This window comes from Mandrillus leucophaeus, unplaced genomic scaffold (assembly GCF_000951045.1).
Source record: "Mandrillus leucophaeus isolate KB7577 unplaced genomic scaffold, Mleu.le_1.0 Scaffold35, whole genome shotgun sequence".
Lineage (NCBI taxonomy): Eukaryota > Metazoa > Chordata > Mammalia > Primates > Cercopithecidae > Mandrillus > Mandrillus leucophaeus.
The window spans coordinates 2,266,711-2,267,025 of NW_012103698.1; positions in this window are offsets into that span (position 1 = coordinate 2,266,711).

Consider the following 315-nt stretch of genomic DNA (forward strand, 5'->3'; position numbering starts at 1 on the left):
TGTGTGGTGTGTGTGTAGTGTGTATGGTGTGTGGTATGTGGTGTGTGTGTGGTGTGTGTGGTGTGTGAGTGGCATGTGTGGTTGGTGTGGTGAGTGGTGTGTGGTGTGTGTGTGGTGTGTGTAGTATGAGTGGTGTGTGGTGTGTGTGTGGTGAGTGTGGTATGTGTAGTGTGTGTGTGGTGAGTGTGGTATGTGTAGTGTGTGTGGGGGGTGTGTGTGTGGTGTGTGTGTGGTGTGTGAGTGTGGCATGTGTGGTGGGTGTGGTGAGTGGTGTGTGGTGTGTGTGTGGTGTGTGTAGTGTGGGTGTGGTGTGTG